General features: G+C 40.9%; 1 long non-coding RNA gene across 1 annotated transcript; it reads right to left on the reverse strand.

Moving 5' to 3' along the window:
• Positions 1–1078: 1078 nt before the first annotated feature.
• LOC108644323 lies at positions 1079–23176 on the reverse strand. Its single transcript, XR_001923208.1, has 3 exons — positions 22921–23176; positions 3107–3195; positions 1079–1248 (listed from the first exon to the last, which is right to left on the reverse strand). It is a non-coding gene; the product is annotated as an uncharacterized LOC108644323 (long non-coding RNA).
• Between the last annotated feature and the right edge of the window lie 938 nt (positions 23177–24114).

Raw genomic sequence — 24114 nt, forward strand, 5'->3', positions numbered from 1 at the left:
TCAGCTGTGTAGGATGCCCCTTAGTGGTTGAATATATACACTGTTGACAGATGCAATAATTTTAAACACTAAAAAACCGCAAATAATATTTGTATTTAGTAACTGAGAACAAAGGATTTTAAATGCTAACATATGTACAGAAGAGCCCACAAAGCTATGTTTACATAAAACATCAGAAACAGTTGGAAAAATGCAAACCAATAGTAAAAGAGCATTCTTGAATAAGCTATTGCACCAAGTGAGAAAAAAACCACGGAGAAGGAGGGGAAAAAAGCTTAATCTCTATTTTAATCAAAATGTATATTATGGGATGAGTTGGCTTTGCAGAGGAATTTGATCAGATGTGTAACTTCACAGTGAAACCCAACACAATATTTTTACTGATACTTTCTAGAACAGAGAGTTACTGTACAGAGTTATGAAGTTATCTGGTCTGGAGCCATGGGCCTTTCCCAGCACCATATGGCTGGTGTAGCCTGTGGCCATCTCTGCTGTGGCAGAAGACTACCAGCTTGTGTTACATACACAGACATTGCTACTCAAAAGGCATCAGGAAATGTTTAAGATCCAATAAAAAAGGCTAGAGTGCACAAATTCTGTAATACACACAAATGTACATATCTAGTTAGAATAGTGAAGAGAGTCAATGGGAGATTACTTTCATTCGTTCTAACTCTTATTAGAGGAATATGTTGCCTTTAACTTCTTTTCAAAACCAGTCTTTGCATCAGAGTCAATTTGCAAAAGCTGCAATGCAGTGCAATTCTCCTGAAGCACGGCACCCCCATCAACCTGTTTACACCTACTCTGAATGTAACCACATGTTTATACCTTTAGGTCTCTCTCTGTGTATACACTGGATAACAAAAGAAGTCCATTGTATTTACAGACGGTTTTTGTTATTTGGAAATCTGATGATTCTGATAGCAGTTTTTTTCTTTCTTGAAGATGTCTGGAATTCTTCCATTTTTTTAACTTTGCACGTAGAAGTCACGACTGCAAAGTGTCTCATTACCTCCACACTGGTAACTGAGGCAGAAAAGCCACTCATCAGCAGTACTGACATAAGCCTGGACTTCTTGGGTCACATCCCAACACAGCTTAAGGGGTCAAGGGAAATCTCTTTGTTTGAGTTAGCTGATGAGTGCTGTAGCTGGATATACTGATCCCAAATACTCCCAGGAGGAACGCTGCCCGTTGCAGTGCTGTGTCTGATGGGTTGATAACAATTTTTGCTGCAGCTTGAGTCTGTGGGAGAAACAGGGCAAGTTACATGCTGATTCAGCTGAGTGCAACACAAAAGAAGGTCTTTGGAACCTACAAAGCACTTCTTTCTTCTCCATGCCATTTAACATAGTACGATTCTGCTTTCTGCTTAAGAGTATTTGTCACGAACTATTGCATGTTTTGGACGGCCTCCCTTTTTATCAGTTTGCAAAAGAAAGGACACATTTCTGATATGATTTTTCTTTCAATTGCAACTGTTGATTTTGGTGACTTTAATGGGGTTCCACGTGGCTACCGTGCTGAGAGGGAGAGATGAATCAAGTGTGGAGGCTTAGGCATAAAGGAGAAGGAACTTTCTTGTTCAGCAAAGTGCAAAGATTTCTTCCTTCCCACAGATTAGCTGCTAACACAGAGATGCTCCCTTGAACGTTAGGTATTAATTCAGGAAAGCAAGGCTAAAAGGGACCACGAACACCGCTCATGAGCTCTAGAAGTAAGACTAGACCAAGCAGACAAGTTTTAACACAGTCACTTTGTCAAGTACAACCAAGACACAAAGTCTTCGTTCAAGACAATCAAAGTAAAGATTAAAAAAAAATCAATTACCTATTATCTGAAAAACAATCAAAAAAGAAATTAAGTTACTGTTGCTTGCCTAGTACATATGATACACTAACCAAGAAGCAGAAACACTGTTGCATGGACTCTCTAGAGAGCAAAATACAAATTCCAATACACACTGGTTCTTCAAGTTAAAACATATCATGTGTCTTTCTAGTTGGTGCATTTTGTTTTTGTACATGAAAAGAGGACTAGGCCTCAAATAATGTTTTTAATGATTTCCCTTGCAATCTGTGAACAGAAAGCATGGATGGCACCACTGAGAGGAGCAAGAGATTCCAAGGAGCCTGATTTTCACTTCCATATTCCAGTTTTTATAGAGCTTAAAGAATCAGAGCTGAGTGCTCTGACCTTGATCAATGTATCTAGCTAGGGTTTCTTCAGCAGTAGAATAAATAAAGACAGTGGAAATTCCGAACAGAATTACTACGTAGGGTGATACCAAAAGATATACAGGGAAGTATGAAAGAAATTCACTGCTAGGTCTGAAACACAGTATCTTTAGCTCAGCCTCTCAACTACTCAATCATCATCCCTCAGCTACTATAGCCTATGATTCTGGATGCAGATCACATTTTTAAGAGCTGTGACATTTTCCACAGAAAGGATAGATACACTGTAAATATCAAAATATGTAGTAAAATAAGGAAGATGTTCTACTTTGGTATACATATGTATATATATGTATATATATATATATACTTGGCTGCTTTAGTCTCAATTATTCAGTTGTTTTAAAGCATTTTCTATGCTTGCTTTTATTTTTTTTTCATATAATGATTGAATGTCCCCCTGTGTTCCAGAGTGCATCACTGACTGAGGTTTCTTTATCACAGCCATGGAAGCTGGCTGAAGTGTTTCACTGACAGCTCATCTGAGTTGATCAGGAAGCCATCATCCTTCTTCCCATTAACATTTTCCTGCTGCTCCAAATACACAAAGCCATTGAAAGAGAAAATTATGGAGAAGCAGTTTCTGTTTTAGCACTGCAGAAGCATAAACTCCTTCCAAGTATTCTGCATTTGGTATTCCACCATGATACCAATTATCAAGATATATCATAATTCAATTGCCTTTCAGCAGAGGCTTAATTAAGCCTTCTTTGTGTTGTTATGTAAGTTAGCCCACAAGAAACAAGTCTTCCCTTGGGTTGGTCATGCAATAATTTGAAATAAAATCAGGCTGGTCAAGAGAAACAGAGGTACTTTGAAGATCAATTAAAAGCAGAAAAAAACCCCAAACCCACATAATTTCATACCTGCAATAACCTTATATACCCAGGTGTCATTCTCCGGAGAGGAATCATCATGATTTCTGAGTCTTCGTAGAATTTCAGCCCCTTCAATTCTAGAACACACAAATCATTACTAAATCCCACGGACTTACTACAAATTGACCTCTTAATGAAGCATAAGATTAAGCCTAATATTGTTTGCTACAATGCCAAAAGCACCCCAAGAAGCACAGTATGCAAACATATTTTCCTCACCTGATGCTCTTCTCCCTCGAGCCCTTTACATGCTTTGGGTCCCGGGGCATATAAAGCCCAGCTCAGTTACATAACCTGTCACATGGGATCTGTCTGCACCACTTAGGTGTTGGCAGAGCCATAACTGTCCTGCCTGGGGCCAGGTATGTCTTGCAATATTGCAAGACTCTCTGGGAATGCTTAAAGCTCATTAAGAGAGCTGACCTCCTTAACAAGAAAAGGACCTAAGCCTGTTTTATACATAGCACTGGACAAACTAAAAGGAGGTCATTATAGCATTTCGTGTCATAGAGTGACAATGCAAATAGGATTGGATGGTGTAGGATTGGATGGTGTTTACATAACTTAAAGCATATATTTATACCCACAGGTTGACCTGACTGGGTAGGAACCTTAATGCAGCCATGACCCGAGTTGAAAGGATGTGCTAATATTACATGGCTATTTGGAGGCATATTTAAAAATAAATTATTTCTTTCCCAAGAGTGTTCTCTTTTACTCAGCATTATGCATGTTCTTGCTTACTTCTCTACTGCTAAATCTTTACCACTAAAAATACCTAATCTGATACTGTTATTACTGCTTTAACGGTGATCTCTTTTCACTGGATTCAGTTCTGTTCCTGGAGTCATATAGCACACTGTGTGAGAAATGGCGGTAAAATCTAATTTACAAAATTATTTTCTCCATCTTTTAGGAGTGTCCATGGATAGATTGTGTTGAGAAAGCTCCCTTTTTTCATTATCAATATGTTCAACCTTGAATGTGGATAGCGAGGCAGAATTTGACTCCAGGTGCAGTCCTACTTGCAAGGTAAAAATTTCAGGTGGTGTAAGTCAATATAGCACCAGTGAGCACATTGAACCCACATCAGTTTTCATCACAAGTGTTCCAGTGCTGATTTGCACCCCTATATTCTCTGCTACGGCAGCCTAAAGCTCTCTGAGAAATATTTCTGCTGTAAAAGAGCAGAAATATGTTTCTACTTGGAGAAGTACTCTATATTAGGTATTCCACAATGATACCACTTTTCAAGAATTCTCATAACTCATCTTCTTTTCAGCAGATGCCTAATTAATGTTATATAAAGGAACACTTCTGTTTGACTCTGAGGCTCTGGCTTACACAGCACACAGTGGCAGATCTCATTTTCCTTTTGCTGCACCATCTTTGTACCACATCAACCCTGTTGGCACCAGCAGAGTTATGTCTCATTCAAAAAAAAGTTAACTTGAGTAGAACTCATCCTATAGTGTCAGTCTAAATCACCATCAGCGAATCATCATAGAATGGTTTGGGTTGGCAAGGAGCTTTGAAGGTCATCTAGTTCCAACTCCCCTGCCATGGGCAGGGAAAACTTCCATTAGAGCAGGTTGCTCCAAGGCCCCATCCAACGTGGCTTTGAACATTTCCACAGCTTCTCTGGGCACTAAAAGCAAGAGTCTGGGAACCTGCCAATCTGTTGGTTCCTTTGTTTCATAATATGCAACTTGCACAGTGCCCCCACGTTAAACCTTAAGTGCTGTGTTCCTTAGCTATAAGAAATACTGTATTAACAGGAAACAATCAACATAAAATTGGGAGCCTACTGAAGTTAATAGGAAGCGTATCAGTATCTGCCAAAATGCATTTGAGATGAAAACCAGTACTATGAAAAATTTTTCTTACTGTATGTCCCATGCCAGCTTTCCTGAACAAGCAGGAAGCTGCCTGTGCCTGCTGCCCAGAGCAGGATAAGGCTAATGTTGCAGAGTCCACCTTTTTCTGGAAATACACAGAACACTGAGTTTTTCCTTTAAATTTCCAGCCTTGCCTACATTCAAAGAAAAACCTCCTTACTGCAGTATTGGAGTTCCAGGAGGTGCAAAAAAATGTATTACTACCTATTTCTGCCATTTTGTGTGTAACTCTCTCTATTTGGAGAATGGTAGTGAGATTCCTGTGGCATGGTATTCAGAATGGGAGAGCTTTCCAAACAAGTTTCTTTGTGCAGAAAATAAAAGGGAAAGAAAAGAATATGCTTTGACTACCACAGCTGTCTTTAAAAAGGATTTCTTGGCCATGCTCAACACAGCTGAATTACAGAACATCTTCTGTAATTGCAGGTGTTACCACAATCTGTATTAGTTGCCCAAGGGCTCTGAAAGAATAACCCTCATAGGCTGTTTCAGGTGAACTTTGAAGTTCAAGCCTCTGAAAATTAAGTCCTGACTGCCAGGATACAGAGATGAACCCTCCTGGGTAAGGGACTGGCCAACAAGCCACAAAGGCCTCTTTTGGCACATACATGGGGATCCCATGGGCTGTGCAGACTATTCACTTCATTCATCCACTAATGCCTTCACTGCTTGATGGGGGTACATGTCAATGCTATGCTGATGTCCTCCCCAAAATTAAAGACAAGGAACATTTTGAATCTAGCTGTCAATATTCACCATCTTGTGCTCTATTTCCATTAAGAGGAGAAATTAATAATGAAATTATAAGTTCCTTCACTGTAATCCTGTGCCTTTGTCACCAGCAAGGGCTGCTTCCCCAAATGCAGCAGGAATTAATCAACAGAAATAAATCCTTTCCACACTGTTAGAAGCACCTTCTTGACTGGCACTCCCCAAAAAGCTCTCCATGTTGCCAGTGCTGCATGTCCCTGTCTCTCCAGAGCGCAGTGCACATGACATCACCCACCTCAGCTCAGTGCAAGCATCAGGGAAAGCACAGCAGCAGGGGGCTCAGGGCCCTGCTCTTTTGGCAGATTTTGCAGTCTCTGCTGTAAGCCACCCTGAGACAAATGCCTCAAACATTTAGGCAGTAATCATCCCTGGACCTGACACTTTTTCTATGTGCCTCAGACTTCACTGGTTTCTCTTTCACAGACCTCTGCTTCTCTTGACAGCTGGACTTTATGATCTTAGAGGTCTTTCCCAGATTTAATGATTCTAAGATTCTCCCATTATAAGAATGCACTTTCAGATCCTTAAATATGTTATCTCTTAATATCAGGTTCAACTTTCCAGTTTTCCTTACTTCCTGTGTTCCATACAATGATTCTGACTTCCCAGCTCATTTTCCCAGATACTTAGCATATTCATTTTTATCCTGACAAAAGGGCAGTTACATCAATATTTCCATCTACACCAATACTTCAGCTTCTGGATTAGAAATTTCTCTTCAGGAAAGGGTCCCATACTGCTTTTTTCTCCTCGTCAGTTCTTGCCACTGGAGATCCCTGCAGGATTTGGAATAGCAATGGCCTATGTCACTTGAGACTCTGGATGGTAGCAGGCCCTGACTCTCACATGCACCACAGTCCATTGCCTACAACTATAAATGCTTTTTTCCCCCCTCACTGTTTTCTTTTTTTTTTTTTTTAATCTATTTCTAAAGACCTTTGTAGCCATCCTGCAGCAGAGTGAGGGAGGAAGGAGGTAAGCAGGTCAGGTGTGGGAGTTAAACCACAGGAAGAGGTGATGGAGGTGCCCAGGTGAGCAGGGTCCCCCCAGTGCAGCAGGGTTATCTCAGAAAGCCCCTTGCAAAAAGCACACAAGTCTCACTGGGACTTGCTCAGACTGCTGCTGGTGGTTCTTGCTTGCAATGCTGTTATTGCTGACTTGTGTGTGCTGACCCATGGGTATTATTTGAGCCCCAAGCAATGGTGGCAAAGGCAGGGGAAAGGCAGGTGGTTCTCCCCCTGCCACAGTTGCTTCCCATGGGAACCTGCCACAGCCACATTACTGGCTTTGGTGGGGCAAGGTCACGAGACTGACAATGTGAGAGCAAGAACATGAGCCCAAGGAGGGGATAATCCTGCCCCACGGGTGGCTGGGGTGAAGGCACCCCTCTCTGCCAGGGGAAGGCAGGCTGCACACCTGAAGACAGGAGGCTTTTGGCAGCCCCAAGGCACCTCAGGCAGGTGGCATGTGTGCATGTTGATGGGCAACAGTTTCTTGTGACCCACCATATGCTCAAGGGGTTGGGAGTGGTGTCTCCCACGGTGGTTTCTCCTACCTGACGGGAACAGACTGCAGGCAGAACACTGCAGGGCACTGCCTATGTGCTGAACAATAAATGGTTTAAAGCAAGACTCCCTGCTGGCTTTGAGGATCATAAAGCTTGATTTACTCCAGGCCCTCCACACTGATACAAGGGCAAAATTTTACAAGAGGATTTCCCATAACGCATTCACAATTTTCATTCTATACTTCAATGACAACCTGACATTTGGAAGTCATAATTTTGAAAACAATCCAGATATTTAACTAAAGAAGTACTTTCTAAAATTCATCATCCTTAAAGAGGCCAGGGTGGAGGAATACAGGGCAGGATTCTGAACTTACCTATGGCTTTCACTGCATCCGTTGTGCAGGATAGGAGTAAACACAAAGGTTTGTCTTTGTAGGCAAATCAATAAAATCAACCATATAAAGAAAACAAACCAGAAAATCTTCCTCTACACACAACTGTATGAGTAATCCTGAGCTTTTTGACTTCAACAGTTATTAGATCTGAGAGTATGTCCTTGCAAATCATTCTGTGCATTACTTAAAAATTAGAGCTAAGCTAAAAGGAATTTTGCCTAAGCCAAATGTAACTGTCGGAGTAACAGGACTGGGCACTGTCAGCTTACAGAAGGAAGAGATGGTCCTACCCCAAAGAACCTACAGTCTGTGGGGAGGCAGATGGCTGCCACCAGTTGAAGAAGCCCAGGGAAACAAAGAGAACGTATCGCTTGGCATGCGAGGCAATGTTCTCAGCTCGCTCACAGTCAGACTGTTTGCAAATTTTTTAGGCATTGCAGCAAAGCACAGAGCTAAGGAGGGATATGAGGGTGGTTAATGAATTTTAAGATGATGAGGCAGGCAAGGAACAGGAACAACATTAGTTGTATTGTTGCATCACACAGTAATATTTTTGTGAAGCACAAAATTAAGGAGATGCATTGGAATATATTGATGATAGAAGTAGGAAATACCATCAATAAAGAAGACTGCAGTGTTGTGTAGATGAGCTGAGGCGTAGACTACAGAGAGTTCAGTCCTCAAAGTCATCTAAGGTTACAGATATACAGCAGCAAGAGATCTGTGTTGCTGAGGCTTATGGAGTTACCACTGAAGTAGCTTAAACTATCCGTTTATTTCCTGCTGAGAATTGACTCCTGCACTTCCCACAGCTCCACTGCCAAGTGGTTATTCCTGTGTTTGCAGCCTGCCTACCCACAGTGCTTTGATGCCATTGAGGGATGAAAGAACAGAAGCTGACAAAAATGTAACAGCAAAAGAATAGCTGAAAATAAAGTTCATTTCTGCTATGGAGAAAGGAGAACTTCTTTCATGAAAGCAAAATTTGTCTTAAAATGCTGCAGGTTCTATCTGTTAGAAACTAGGGGGAAAAAAATCCGTAAGCATTTCCAAAGCAAAGGTAGGTAAGTGCTACTGCCACCGGCAAAGCACAAAGGTACTACTAACAGAGCTTACCTGGAACCCAGTTCTGGTCAAGCAGGGCTGGATACCGCTCTCCTAGCTCCAGATAAGGCTAGCACAGATGTCAGCCTTGGAACTAGTTGCTCTAAACTCCCATTCTAATTTACCTATTTTAAATGTTTATGTTAAGCTTGGGGCAAGAATTGTTGCTAGTACAGTGAGTTGGTACAACTAGCACAGACAAAGACATCAACAGTGTAAATACAGCTAGTCACAAAAACTGCATCCCACTGATTAGAGCAGAAGAATTCAAAATGAACCTACTACAAGGTGTCATGAAGAACAGCTTTGAAGATGACCAAAGCAAATGAAAAGCATGTATTACAAGAAGAAGGTATGTTTAACCTCACAAAAGGAGGATCATCAAACCCTTCCTCTCCTCTTAGATATTGATAAGTGAGGATGTCCTTGAACACTGATTTTTACCTCATTCCCCAAATTCTGGATGTGGTCAATAGCCAAGCTTCATCTCCCCTCACTCAGGGGAGGTCTTCATAGAGAGAAAGCAACACTAGTAACATTGAGTAGCCCACTACACGGAAAAGCAAGCACATGAGAAGTACTGAATTTAAGGCTCTGCATAAACAGTTACTGTCTGACCTGATACACAAATACATCATCATTGTGGGGACAACCCTCCAATGTCCCAGCAGACAGTCACTGCCCTACAGAACTGACTGCTACTGTGAGCCATCAGTTGGGCATTAACAGAGAGCTATGAGATCTTGAAGGTCTAAAGACCTTCATGGAAACTAGCACCTTTCAAAAACATGCTGCTATGTTCATGCCAACCACTGGCAACTCTGTGTTTGGGTCCACCTTAGTTTTGCAGAATCTGTAGGTTGGACTGCAAGAGAAAACTGTTCTAGCAGATATGGGCGGGGGGAGATTGCCTGTCTCTGCTGTGCAAGTGACACTGCATCACAGGCACTTCCCTGTTGTATCTTGCCTAATATCCACTCATGGAGAGCTGGTTGAGTTTAAAATGCATAGCAGAATAACAACTGTCTTTTTGGAGCAACAACTTTATGCCTTGCTGCTTCTGAGGTGGGTTCAGAAGTCAACCAGCACAACTTGCTACCAGAGAAGCTGGAATACTTGGCATGAGAGCTATGCTCATTAACCTGAGAACTGTTTGGGTGCATTGGTGGACAGACTTATATCTATAGCCATTATTCTGGGAAGGTTCATGTCTGGTAGGCAGAACTTCCAGCAGAGGTCCAGAGTCCCAGTTAACCCTGGAAACACTTGGTAACAGAGGTCCCTCACAAGTGCGATGCACTGTCCTGAAATGATCCCAGTATTCAGAGCACACACCACTTAAGCAAGGTAGTGCACTGAAGGACACACAGTACAATCCTGACAGCTTGTGAAGAAGGTGGGTATCATCCTTTAACATAGTCATTTTTCAGCTACCAAGGCACTGCTCTGACTAGAGAAGCCTATGGCACCCCAATGGATATATCTGGATACATGAGTTGCGAGACACATCATCACTCCTGTGACTGTGTGTGCCACTTAGCTGCTATTAATCCATGACAGTAGATTCTTTGTTCCTCTAAAAGAATGACGTACAATGGCTGCTGTTTTGCAAAGAAACAAGGCACTAGGCTCTTTCCTGTGAACAGCCTGAAATTTCCCTTCTGTTTAGAAGAGATTGAAGAAAGAAAGGAGAGCTTATTAAGGAGCGAGGCATGTTTTCTCACTCTGCTCTGCTCCCCAAAGTCCACTATACCAAGACACCCACCAGATACAGGCTCCTGCACCAGGCTGAACATGTGTTCCTGGCTATCCAGTCCTCAGTGGGTGTTTTTCACTGTGAGAGTTGGTGTGAGAAATTTTATTACAATCTGTGATGAGAAAACTCTTCACGTTGTGTCCTTTGCTGCTTCTGTGGCTGATGAGACTAAAAGCGGGATTGTCAGACTCCATGTCCTCCTGGGCATCCCTCATTCCATTTACAGTGTTCAGATCAGGACAGGTTTCATCACAGCATCCCAGATATCTTCTGCATCTTGATACACAGTGTACAGATACACTGGCAGATATTACCTGTGTAACCATTGTAACTTGCCCACTGCACATATACACACAGGTCAGAGCCTTTGGAATTTGAACTTGTTTGTAAAAAGCTGGACAGATCACTCCCAGCAGTGCTGTACTGCTGCTGAGAAATCTTATCAGTAAAACTGTGCCCATGAGCAAATGGGCAACCAACTCTTGAGCAGGGTTCTTCCTCCTCCTGTATCTCCCACATTGCAACCCTGTTACACACATGCTAAATCTCTTCTGAGTCACACAAATGAGAGAGCTTAGGCAGCAGCCTTCTAACATACAATTCCAGAAGTAGATATTTGGGTACGGCAGCTGAGGATAGGTCATGAGATCTCCTAAATGCCTGTGAATGACTGGATGGCTTGCAAAGAACTGCCACACTTTATGTGTGTGAAAGACCTTAACATACTGCATGCAGTGCTTTTCTGTAGCTAGGGACATTTTTCATTTGTTTTAGAGCATGTGAAAATATAGCTGCAGTGGGAATATTTGGGGTACCAGGACTCCAGAATAGAAAAGGATTCATTGTAAGATGACACAGATACATTGAAAGTATGACCACAAATTTGGTTCTAATTCCAAGGCTCTGATTTACAACAGAAGTACTCAGCTTCAGCCAGTCATTTCATTGCTACCTCTCTGCTCTTTTCAAACAAAATTTTCAGATAGTCAAAATGTGTGGGTGACTATATTCCATATGGTTTTATAAATTGTGAGTCATGAATCCTACAAAAGCACCTGTTCCACCTTCTAAACAATTCTGTACAATCTTCTTTTTGGAAGGGCTGAAACTTGTTCTACGTGTGATCACAGTTAAAATAATCTAGTGCTATTATCAAAATGTAGAATTTTACTGACATTTACCATTCCTGCATTAGCAAATGTGACTAAACATCCAGAGAATATGAAGTCTTCCTTAGTGGTCTCCTGGGAAAGTTTCTTACATTTAGCAGCAACGGATATCTAGATCTGTAAAATCCAAAAATGGTTTCTGATTTAGAAACTGTAAACGCTTTGATCCATCCTGAATATATTCTCCTGTATGCTGCATGTCTCCAATGCAACAGGCTAGTGAATTAATCCACTAAAACCAAAAGAGGTCTGTAAATTCTCTCATAAGACTTTAAACTGAAGTATAAGAAGATATAAATTACTTGAGCTTTCCAAGTATGACAGAAAATCCTTCAAAACTTCAAATTAAATTACATAGCTTTAGTGGGAACCTTGCTAGCTGATTTTTTGTTCTTGCATGCTTTCTGATATGTTCCCTTGTTTTGGTTCCTTGCAATTGTCTTCACATTGCTGATTACACATAGTTCCCATCCCTTACTGTCTGTCTTCCAATTTAAATGTTCTAATCCCTTAAAGAGACTTCTATTATTTCTGGCATGTCACTGTGCCAGCACAATTGTGGTTATTTAACACTATTGATAGTCTATTTTTAGGCACAATCCCATGTAAAGGTACATGTCATGTTGTGAACTCTCTAGCTGAACACTGTAAAGATTCATCAACTTAAGAGGGTAAAACAATCTACACAATAAATATGAAATAAAGCATGAAAAATAGATTAATCCAAAGAACGCAATTTCTGTAACATTTACTTTTTCATTAGATAGTCTTTATTCTGATGAAGTGTTGTTGACGTCTGACTGTAAGGCCAAGCAGAAATTACTAGAACAGAATTCAAATTACATGGGAGTGGAAATCAAAACAAGAGGGGCAGAGCAGAGAGCATTTGCACTGAACTAAGATCCACTGGACTTAGCATGGAGTTCTCTCTTCAGAGATTGTATTTCCCACAACAAAACCCTAACAGCTCACTAGGGCCAGATGGAATTCACCCAAGAGCTCCAAACCAACCGAAGGATGAAATAACACAACCGTGAGCTGCAGTGTGTAACCTCTCACTGGGAATTTTGTGTGTCAGGGGTGGGAAGGTGGGGAAATGGCTAATTTTTACAAAGGATTTCAGGGGTGATCTGAGGAACTACAGATGAGTGGATATGATGTCCTTGTTCAGCAAGTCAGTAGGAACCATTGCAGGGAACAGAATGACCAGACACGTGGAAAAATATACTGGGATGCACTCCATTAAGCATCTGTAAAGGGAAGACACACTTCACAGGCCTACTGGCATTTTTTTTTAGGAATTGACAAATAAGCATACAAGATGTACTAAAGTGCGTTTTTAAAATTCGATGGAGGAAAAAAAAGCCCTTAAAAAGGAAGTCTCATGGGTTAAGAAGATCCTATTTGAATTAATAAGCAATTAAAAAATATGGAAGAAAAAGTACAAAAGTAGGAATGCAACATTTTCCCACCGGAAGGAAATCACTAACGCAATCCTATGGGATTTTTGTCAGGATCTGTGCTGCTCAGCAAAGTCTTAAATGACCTGGAAAAGGTGATGAATAATGGGAGAACAGAGACTGCTGATTTCACTACAGTTATCACAGGGACTAAAATCAAAAGCTGACTGTGCAAAGCTGCAGAAAAGCACTATGACCACAGACAACTTGTGATAAAATGGCAGATGAAATTCAGTGTAGGACATTGCAACATGGTGCACATAATTACTTAAACTGATAAGGACTGTTCAGGATTAAAATAATGATTCCATGAAGATGTCAGCTCCATACCCAGTAAGGGGTCAAAAAAGCAACTGAATTATTTGGAAAGGACTAGAGAATACATCAAAGCACACTTCAAAAAATCAGTGGTGAACCAGCATTTTTAATAACATGGGCAGTTTTTATTCTCTCATCTCTGAAAGGATGAAGCAGCCTTAGAAAGAAATGGGTATAAAGAAAAGTAGGAAGTGTTTCTTTATGAAGAATGTGCAAATGGGTCTCTTCAAGTTGCATATCCTTCTACTCTTCTTTCCTGCTTCCCTACCTCCTCTGTATGAATTCCTCTCTCATGTTACTATGTTCTTACCAACACTTCCACGGTTTTCCCAGACATGCAGACAAATGGAGGGTTTGAAATAAAAGCTGTTGGGATATTTTTTTTCCTCACTCAGAGTTAGAGGGAGGACTTCTTCCACTCTTCCCACATTCCTTCTCCAAGGCAGGAAATGCATAAGGATTCACTGCCGTAATATACAAAGATTAAAAAAAACCCAACCTTTTAGTTTTTTACCTCTTTCCTGCATCATAGCCTTGTCAACAAGGTTTTTACTGATTATCAGACATTGACTTGTCCAGTGTGCACGGCTTTCAGTGCACAGCTGTGAACTGGGAACTGCAGTGACAGACTGTCCCACCTTGAAGTTAGTTTCAGAGCTGATTGTAAACTCCCATTTTACAGTTTATAGAAATCTACGCCTACTGCTTTTTCCTGATGGCGAGGTAATATTACTCTTTAAACACGTTTCAGTCTTACCCCTTCTTATGGGAAGCTGATGACACCTTTATTTGGAAACTGGAGCACAGGTACTACAATTGCCAGGGGGTGCAAATATCTGGACTGCTTAGTCTTAAAATTTATCTCTGATCTGTTTTGACTCTGATGGAAGTACACTCCAACTTAAGAGATGTGTTCATGGATTTCTACTCATTTGAGCCAAAGACAGACACCCACTTACCAAAAAACGCACTGCTTCAGTCCTTGGTTCATACCACCTCAAAGACCTGTAAACCAAAGTTCACTTCATGAATGCGACTGACAGGCTGCAGGCTGGAAGATGACCTTTGTATAGGTTCTACGAAAACTTTCCATGAGGTGCAGATCAATTCATTCCTATGAACTTCTACACAGAAGTCTTTCCCTGCCAGAAATGATTTGTTTTTCACACTGCCTATAGGAAGTGTCCAATTATACAGATTACACAGAATTCTCCTTTGCTTGGTTCCCTACAGCCTGAAACACTCATCTTCATTAACTCAGTGTCGCATATTTTTGTGAGCATTAAAAACCCAATGGAAGGCTGAGCGTAGAACTGTGGAAAAAAGATTGCCAGTCACTATAAAAATGCAAAGCACAACCAAGAGAGGGTGCTTTAATTTCAGATAGACAGCTGTAAAATTGCTTAGCAAAGATAGTTGAAAATTTGCTTGTACTTCTTCTCAATTGCAATGCAGAGGTGAATGGCTGTGTACTGATAAAGCCATCTGTCTTGTGGGTGCCTGGAGGAAGCCTCTGCACCAAAGCAATATTGCCAGTTTTACAGTTAATATCCTGGTGCACAATACTCTTGAGCTGAGAGTTGGATCGCAGACATTTCCGCTGCCTTAGAGCATCCCAGAGAACAGCGTGCTTGGTTGTAATGACTCTTGCTCAAAAGCACAGGCTGTTGGATTGGGAAAGGGGATGAATAATGCTGCAGGGCATAACGGCAACATGACCACGCCATCCCATGCACTGAGATAATACTCAGGTCCATGGACTCAGATTTGAATCCAGAGAAGAGAAAGAACAACTGTGAGTAGAATGCTTTTGCTGGGTAGGTTTTTCAGATGACATGCACGCCCTGGAGTGCTGCTTTTGGCTGGGTTAGGGTTAATTCACAGAAGCTGGCGTCGGACTGTGTTTTGGATTTGCACTGAAAACAGGGTTGATAATTGTATTGGGTTTGTGTGGCCAGGTTTTGGTAGTGGGGGGCTACAGGGGTGGCTTCTGTGAGAAGCTGCCAGAAGCTTCCTCCATGTCCAGCAGAGCCAATGCCAGCCGGCTCTAGGATGGATCTGCCGCTGGCCAAGGCTGAGCCCATCAGGAGTGATAGTAATGGCTCTGTGATAACATATTTAAGAAGGAAAAAAAGGTTATTGAGCAGATGTAACTGCAGCCAGAGAAGTACAGAGTGAAAGTATATGAGAGGAACAACTCTGCAGGCACCAAGGTCAGAGGAGAGGGAGGGGGAGGAGTGCTCCAGGTGCCAGAGCTGAGGTTCCCCTGCAGCCTGTGGTGCAGACTATAGTGGAGCAGCTGTGCCTCTGCAGCCCATGGACGTCAATGGGGATGCAGGGATCCACCTGCAGCCTTTGGAGGAGACCCACACTGGAGCAGGTGGATGCCCAAGAGAGGGTTGTGAATCTGTGGGAAATCTGTGCTGTGGCAGGGTACTGGCAGAGACCTGCTGACATGTGGAGAGCTCACACTGCAGTAGGTTTTCCTGGTAGGACTTGTGGCCCTGTGGATGACCCATGCTGGAGCAGCCTGTGCCTGAAGGACTGCACCTGTGAGGAGTGACCCACGTTGCAGCAGTTTGTGGAGAACTGCTGCCCATGGGATGGACTCATGCTGGAGAAGTTCGTGGAGGACTGTCTCCCACAGGAAGGATACCATGGGAGCATGGAAAGGACACCTCTCCCTGAGCAGCAGAAGAAACAACCTTTGACGAACTGAACACAACGCCCATTCCCCATCTCCCACCACTGCTGAGGAGGAGGAGAACTTGGGAAGGAAGGAGGGGTGCAGGGAAGGTGTTTTTAAGATTTATTTTACTTCTCATTATCCTGCTCTGATTTTGTTAGGAATAAATTTAACTAATATCCCCATTTTGAGTGTTTTGCCCATGACAGTAATCAGTGAGTGATCTCTCTTGGTCCTTATCTCAACTCCTCAACTCTCCAACTCTCAACTCCTCAACTCCTGAACCCTTTGTTATATTTTCTCTCCCCTGTCCAGTTGCAGAGGGCAGTGGTAGAGTGGCTTTGGTGGGTAGCTGGCACCCAGCCAGGGTCAATCCACTACAATAATACAGGGATGTTTTCATTACTGCTGAGCAGTGCTCACACAGCCAAGGCCTTTTTTTGTTTTTCACCTCATCCCACCAGTGAGGAGGCTGGAGGCGCACAGGGAGCTAGGAGGGGACACAGCCAGGACAGCTGACCCCAAATGATCCAAGGGACATCCTATACCATATGGGGTCATGCTCAGCATATAAATCTAGGGGAAGGAGGGGACATTCGTAGTGATGGCGTTTGTCACTGTCACATGTGATGGAGCCCTACTTTGCTGGGGATAGCTGAACATCTGCCTACCTGTGGTAAGTGGTGACTGAATTCCTTGTTCTGCTTTGCTTGCACGCATGGCTTTTGCTTTACCTATTAAATTATCTTTATCTCAACCTACAAGTTTTCTCACTTTTGCTCTTCTGATTCTCTCCCTTATCCTGCCATGTGGAGAGCGACTGGCTGTGTGGTGAATAGGTGCTGACGGGGGTTAAACCCCAACACCGGGATATTCACAAAGAATGACTACAACAATTTATGGGCTCAGCAAAATAGAAAAAGGTCGCAAAGACTGGCCTAGTTTGGATCTCTAAGAAATAATTTTATGGTTTTTTTTATTATTATGGGGGGGTTTTTTGCACTTCTCTGGTTGGGTTCAAACAAAATACCATTCAAGAGACTGCTGCACAAAGCATTTATGATTTCTGGACACCAGTAATTCCTATGATCAGCCTTGGACAACAGGAGCTGCATTGAGGTTGATAGAGAGAACCCTTAGTTATTATTCAAAAGACTAATGATCCTCTTAGAAATACTTGCTCAATGCCATCTTATCTTTATGACTTTCACCTCAAAAGTTTCCCACCACTCTAATTTAAAAGTACAAGTCTCAGGTTATCCATGAGAATGCTGTTAAGCACAGAGCAGAATAGGCCTACGAATCACCATTGCAACCTACATGAGAAAAGCTACACTCATGCATCCCGTGTCTCCTTCCCTCCTGCTCAGTAAGTCACTGTTACCAGATGCTTCCCAGGATCTACCTACTTTCAAAATCTCACCCTGTGGTACCTGCAGGGTAGTTTGAGACCACTTTTCACACTGCAAGGCCTTGTAATTTATGGAAAAAGTAGACAGGCAGGGGACTTTTTGAAACAAAACAGTCAGCAAAGTCTTTGTGCCTCAGGTACCCTCACAAGGACACTTGAACTGCTTTTGGCTTGGTACTGAACTTCGGTTGTTTTTGCTTATGCATAAGGAAATCAGAGTTAAAGAAAGGATAATGCCAGGGCAGTGTGACAAAAACTATGCATTTTTTTTTCCATAAGACTTCCAGCGTAGGGGAGAATTATGGAACCTTTTGGAATCCTGCCAGACATGTTCTGTATTAGCAGTGAGCCAGAACCTGGGAGCTGAAGGCTCTGTGCTATTTGTCTGCAAAGGCTTTATACAGCCACAGTTCAATATCTCTGATGAATCCTTACCCTGATCTTATCTCAGGATTTAGACAGCAAATGCTGGTGCTGACAGTTAACACACCTGTGCTGTGGCCTGGAAATCTGCTCAGGGAACTGCTTCTGTAAAAAACTGAATATTTACATATCCCACTATAAAACTGTGAATGCAACTTCATAAGCAAACTTCTACATCTCAGACATGGTTTTTTTCATCAGTAGTTAATGAACTTATTGAAGGGATTTTTTTCAATTACCAGCTGGAAGAAATGCAACACAACAGATAATGCACACACTAGACACCTTCATAACTAATATTAAGGATCACATCTTGCAGAAAAAAGTACAAATTTTTCTTTGATGTTTAAAAATAAAGAATCTTGCACAACAATCATTCTTAACTAATCCCCCGCAGACCAACAAATTGAAAACACGTAAGACAAACTTGAGAGGTTATTTACTTTGAATACATTTCAATTGTTCTGCTTGCCCTTAAACACACTTTAAAACACAATTTTACAGTTTTTTGTACAGTTTTTGGAATCTTACCCTTATCTAAAAAGTATTAAAGCTTGTTCTTGTAGAAAACTGAAGAAATACTTGTTGACAACCATTACACTTAGTGCCACATGACTTTCTGATCAAAACAAAAGGAGCATATAATACAATAAATACATGTTAAATAAATTAGAAATCTACCAGATGATCTCAGCTTTCTGTTTCCAAAAAGAAGGTACAAACAGGGAATCACAACTGAATAATGTTATTTCTCTTTGAATCCCAGAAGGATTAGAATTAGACCTTGACATCGTCCAGCATTTTTACTGACGATCTGGAAGCAAACATGGAATCACTGTTGGTAAAATCTGCAGATGTCACCAAGATTAGCAGACAGTCAATACTAATGAAAGCAGTACACATGCACAAAACAATCCATCACTTATTAATCTAGACATAGTAAAAGAAAATTAAAGTTAACACAGCCACACAGAAAGACAGACATTTATGAACACGAAGTATGGAACCAAGGACTAAATCCTGGAAAGCCATGAATTTCAAGTGTACTTGTCTACTATGAAAAATAATTCAACATGGACTTCCTATACAATACTATGGCAAGAAGTTGATCCAAAACCAATGAAACAGTGAGTATGAAAGTTGGCACTGCTGAGATTTTAAATGAAGTTCTGTGCTCAGTTCTACCACACTTGTTTTCTAAATGGTGGGAAAAAATGGAGAAAATGTATGAGAGAGCCACAAAACCAAGTTGAAGGCTGTAGAAAATACCTTAAATAAAATAATTTAAAGAGATAATATTAGGGGAGCAAAAAGGTTGCCTTGTAGCTTGATTACAGTGTTCAAAAACTTTTACAGACAGAGAACAGTGGGTAGTGAGGGACTACTTAATCTAGTGAAGAAAAGCATACCAAGAACTAATGTCTGAAAGTTAAACCTCGACAAATTCAAATTTAAAATAAGGCACATGATTTTAAGCGTGAGTGATTGAGTACTGGAATAAATTATTAGAGAAGGGGCTAAGTCTTCATTTTTTGATTTCTTTAAATCAAGCCTGCCTGTCTCTGCAGATGACTTGTTTTAGCAAAATCACAAACTGTGCTTCTGTCAGACTGGTCTTCGCCCTGAAGTAAAGGGAAAATTTATGACCAGGGATCTAGATGGGGTCAGAGAAGATAATCTCATGTCCTTTTCAGTCTTACCCTTTATGAATCTATCAATTTACTGAATGAGTATAGAGAAAAAATTTTCTGACTTTTGCCATCTGAATAACAATGTGATCTGTAGCAGATTGTAAATCATACAGTAATAAATATATGCCAGAAACTATCAAGATGAATATATTCTTGAAATGTCTTCTAATTTAGAAATTTAGAGTTATTTAATATTTTACACATTAATTTTATTCTCGGTAATTGAATTAAGGTGAAAGGGTTAAGCAGACAGGCTAATAAAACACTGTGCCATGTACTTAGCTTAATGTGGTTGGAAAAAATCAATGAACTTTGGTCTGTCAGTTTGCAATCACAGATTTAATTGAATAACATGTCAGGTATTTTAAACTGTTTACCAATGTAAATAGAATCCAGCACTACAGTCATTGTAATAAGCCAAGTTGCTTTCCCTGAATTCCAATCAGATTGGAACATGACCTTCATTTTAAGTTCCCACATGCCAGACAGAGATCAAACAGCTATCATTATGCCTACAGAGTTCAGTGATTAGTCCTGTGATTCTGAAAAAAATATATTTGTTATTGATTCCCTCTCCAGAATACAGGTAATAGCTGATCAGTTTGATATTCCTAGCAATGGTTACTTCTTTGTGCATTTACATTCACTTCCACTTGATTATTGTCACTGGGAGGAGGAATAAATCACACAGCAAGCTTTTACTGAGTCTACCTGAGAAGTAGTGGAGGCTGGTTTGTGCATGATCACATGAAGGGAACATGAGGAAGAGAAGGAGAAGCATCTCCTCAGTTTGTTTTATGTGAGTTCCAGGCACAGCTGTACAACAGCTCCTCACTCTTCTTCTTCTCCCTTTTATCACTCCCAGGCAGTCACTTCCCAAGAGGAGACATGAAAGCAGTAAGGAGAGGGGGTCACAGCCCTGTTCAGGCTGAAGGAGCTTGTCACTGCCAGACCAGAAACAAGAGTAGGTGACGTTCTGGTCATGCAACATGCACATTCCTGTCCTTTTCTCAGATGCAGCAAATCATCTTTTTTATTCTTTTTTTTTTTTTTAACAGGATCCAGATGCCTGCAATGCAGATGTTTCCATCTGACTTATGTGTTTATGCTCCCATAACAGTCAACACAAAGATCTAAGCGCTCCCATTGGTACCATTGTTCCTATTCTAAAATAGATGTCCAGTAGCAATCAGTTATATTGCCCCATACAAGTATCTATTTAATCCCAGTGATCAGAAAGTTCTTTAGGATAGGCAGCTCAGATGGAAACATTAACACTGTAGACATATGAAGTCAAGAGAAATGAATTCCACCCTGCATGCCTCCAAGCTCTCCTTAGCAACCTGCAGAAGAACACTGCCTCCAAAGAACACTGCCTGCTAGGGAGAACCAAGTCCCTGTTTTACCAGACTGATCATGTGTGCAGTGTAAAATTATGAAGCTATTTTAGACTATCAGCAGCCTTTCCTACATGTTCAAGCATGGTCTCAATTGTAGTTAAGCCTATTTCATTTCCCCAGCAGACTGTCACCTCAGATGTAATAGGAACTTGTTGTGCTGGCTGCTGTGCAGCAGGGCAAATCCTGCAAGAAACTTATACTCTCTTAGGAAAGGAGAAAACAGGGAGAAAACAGGCAGATTGATGTGGGAGTACACAGACAATAAGGCAACATTAGTCAGCACAGTAGGCAGTGGTCCTAGCATGCTGGCAAGCTTTTGGGCAGCATCACAATAAAGGAGAGCTTTAAAGAAGGAAAGGAAGACAGTAGAAAGTCTGTTCTGTAGAGAGCTGTGGAAGGCATCATGGGGAAAAAGCACAAATGTGTAAACTTGAAAGTATAGGAAATGGGTGAGGGAAGCTAATACCAGAGGCTGACAGGGATGGAGGAATGACCTGTGTGCTCAATGAGGGACTGAGAAGACTGGCAAAGATCTTGAAAATGAAGAGAAGCAGCCTCTACTTGATGCAACCTATAGCACCCTAGAGTTGATGCAAAAGAAAAGAAGGTATTGAACCACAGATTTGTTCCTTCTCTTCGTGCAGTCCTCTTCAATCTTAGATGACACTTTTTTTTTTCATTATGAATCCTAAACCAGGATGTTACCTTGCAGTAATAACGTAAAAGAGAACTACAGCTTGCTTACACATTTTACAAGAGTATGCAGTACATTAAAATGACAACAGACTATTAATTCTACAAAGTAAGGCATTCGACTTGGAGAACATCCTTATTAAAGCTATATATTTGACCTTCAGTGACTGTGGTGCACATGCACTGTTTTCAAATAATCACAGAATATACAGCTTTTTCCTATATCCTTATAGAAGGGAAAAAAATACAGCATCTGTAAATTTCTGCTTTTTCTTTATACATATGTCCCCTTGTCCCCTCAGTTCAGCATATATCTATCTAACAGCTGAAAACAATAAACAAAAGTTTATTTATATGCAATGCAGAGGATAAAGTAGTAAACAGTGAAGCTTAATTAGCTGCATAAACACGTGCAATGCAGCCCTCCTTAGGTGCAATCTAGGGCCGAAGCAATTAATGAAGTCTGCATAGCTATAACCTGAGGTTTCCCTAAATATTAAATATAATACATTTTCCCAATCATACAGTTTGCTGTCATTTCCACTCTTTGTTATTATACTTAATGTGTAGCATACTGTACACGTACAACACACACCACTTTCCACACTTCATCTGTGGACTGGTTTTATGATATACCTGATATTACTGGACGACATATGGTTCCTTTGGTCAAAGACAGCTTAAAAATCTTCTGCCTTTATGCTGCCATTTCAGAGATTCAGCCTACTGAGCAGTGGTGCAGGAGAGAGCCCAGCTGTCATAGAAATCGTATTAAGGACTTTATAACTCTACATGATTGTAAAGTGCTATATAAAATATTGCACCACTTACACAGCAGTAAAAATCTGTAACATTAGAGATTGATTCCCACATTACATATCCACAAAAGAGAAAAATTAAGGTCTTACAGGCAATTTTAAGAATAAAACATGTACCTATATATAGAGATAATGGCTCTGAACTCATACCCTTGCATACAAGCGTAGTGACTAGCTATTCACTACCACAGATGCCTCAAATTACTTCAGCCTCCATGGCCTTCTTTGGACACTGGTAAAGGACCACCACCTACTCAGAGCCCGATTTCTCTCTCACTGTGCTGCTGCTCCTTACTTACTGTGCAGTGCTCAATTATGCAAATGACAAAGTTTACTCTTGAAAACACATGCAGGTTACTTTCCAGTTGATCCTTAAATTCTTCCTGCTCTTGGAGCCCATGTAGGTTTTAAAACCAAAATTTTAAAGGTGTCTTCCCAGAAGTTTGAAATATGCTGATAACAGTCTGAAGTTTTCTGATGCAAAGTCCACTTAAAAAAACTCTTCCATGCCTCAGAAATTCCATGATGCTGTACGTTCATTAAACTGAATGATGCTGAAGAAGCAAAAATTCAAGGCCATCTCCTTTGCCATTTATAAGTTTGGCATGAAAATCCAAAAGGATAAATGTTTCATTGCTATGTTGAAGGAGCCTTGTATAGTGAAAGGCAGGCCACAGTATTCACTGGTGGATATTAATTTAAATATTTCAATTTTCATATCCCAGCCGTGTTGGTTACACCACTACTCAAATAAACCTGAAAAGCTGTAGGAAGATTGAGCACCATTTATTTTACGGAAGCAGTACAGAAAAGTGACCAGGTATTAAAATCCTGATGTATGAAATCTTTTTTGACTGCAAATAGGACATTAAACATGGAACCCCTGCTGTTTATAGTACACTGCCTAATTTACTTTAAGTAATGTCCATTCTTTTACTATTAAACTAGATCTTCAGCTCTGTTCTTTTGTGTATTGCTCTTAAGTGTCCTTATGCATGTTGCAAATCAGCACACTGTTGTCTGGCACATTTGTTTCAGAAACAAATACACTCTTATGCAATTGCATTTATCTACAATTACAGTCTACAATTTATCTGCTTGGATTTGGTCCAATTTTCTAAACTCTTCAACATACTTTATCCTCTACTCCTCATAATCCCTGTTAGTGCAATAGTGGCAGGTTTGATAAGTGTAAGCTTCAGCTCCTATCACAGGTCATTTACAAAGACATCAGATATCACCAACTAACTCGCTATGCTCTGAAATTGTTCCCAGGCTTGCTTTGCTGGGGCCAGCTGATTTTCACACAGAATATAAAGCTCTTACAGTGGTAAAAGCAAAGGGAAAAAAGAGAGACTGAAAGTAATCTTCTTTCCATTATTACCTGATTCAAGCAAAGTACATTTTTGACCTAGAAATTTTACTCACATTCTGGGATAATACAAAATTTTACCCTGCTTGAGCAGGGAGGTTGGACCAGATGACCTCACTGT

This window comes from Manacus vitellinus, unplaced genomic scaffold (assembly GCF_001715985.3).
Source record: "Manacus vitellinus isolate BGI_N305 unplaced genomic scaffold, ASM171598v3 scaffold_11_pilon, whole genome shotgun sequence".
Classification (NCBI taxonomy): domain Eukaryota; kingdom Metazoa; phylum Chordata; class Aves; order Passeriformes; family Pipridae; genus Manacus; species Manacus vitellinus.